The sequence below is a fragment of the Diaphorina citri genome, unplaced genomic scaffold (assembly GCF_000475195.1).
Source record: "Diaphorina citri unplaced genomic scaffold, Diaci psyllid genome assembly version 1.1 scaffold3336, whole genome shotgun sequence".
In the NCBI taxonomy this organism is placed as follows: Eukaryota; Metazoa; Arthropoda; class Insecta; order Hemiptera; family Psyllidae; genus Diaphorina; species Diaphorina citri.
In genome coordinates this window covers 27,214-28,125 of record NW_007380745.1, presented here as the reverse complement: position 1 = coordinate 28,125, position 912 = coordinate 27,214, and the positions used below count along the sequence as shown (strand labels likewise).

At 30.0% G+C, this 912-nt stretch overlaps 1 long non-coding RNA gene across 1 annotated transcript in view; it reads left to right on the top strand.

Annotated features, from left to right (window-relative positions):
• The first annotated feature begins 6 nt into the window (after positions 1-6).
• The window catches only part of LOC113471940, a 10,547-nt gene continuing 9,641 nt past the window's right edge, over positions 7-912 (top strand). The window contains exon 1 of the long non-coding RNA XR_003394448.1: positions 7-551. This is a non-coding gene — a long non-coding RNA (uncharacterized LOC113471940). The remainder of the gene's footprint in view (positions 552-912) is intronic.

The following is a 912-nucleotide window of genomic DNA, read 5'->3' as shown; positions in this document are numbered from 1 at the left end:
CTTAATCATAGATCAGTAAAAAATCAGTATATTATTCTTAGCTTGACTATCGTAATATTTACGATGAAAATAATGAATTAATTGTTATTGCTAATGGTAACTTCAAAGAAAAAATTCTAAGCTCCAGTTATGGTAACTGAGCTGATTTTGAAGAGGAAGAGGCAAAGGGCTAGGAAAAAAGACACAATAATATCTATGTCACTCACGGCGGAAAATTTTGAAATGAACTTTGTCACCTTTTTCCATTAAAAATACTATAGCCAAATAAACAACTCAATACAACATCTTGAAACCCCTAGTATGTAAAAGCAAAAAACGAAACATTTTTCAACCCTAAGCCTCTTGATAATAATTATTTAACTATAGGTACATCGTAAGGTACAAATGTAAAAAAAAAATAAAGTTGAAAAATTGAAGCTTCTCCTTTTCGGATAATTTCCCCAAGATTCAGAACTGTAAAAAGGCAAATTTACAACAAAAATACATAAAAATAGGTAAGAAAAAATCTAAATGTTAATAACTAATTAACTATGTACCATACTAATTTATAGGTAGTTCGAACTACGGTAGTTCAAAAACGTTTATAATTAATATTCTTCTCTAGGGGCGGGGGAGGGAACTAAAACAAAAAATTTTATGAACGCCTACCAATTGCATGTAGTTATGCAATGTGCAAGAAACAAATAATTCATTTCAGTTCTTTCCCAAGATCCCAGGTAAATATTGTGACCTTCTACAAAATAAGGGAAATGCCTGAAAATTACGAAATAAACTGGTCATTCCTAAAGCCGAAAAATGTTAAAACTACCTATCCCATTAAAACCAAAACAAAATTAAACAAACAATAATTTAGGACGAAGAAATTTGAGAATAAAAACTGTCATCTAGGACCTCCTAAGCTCTTATAACAAA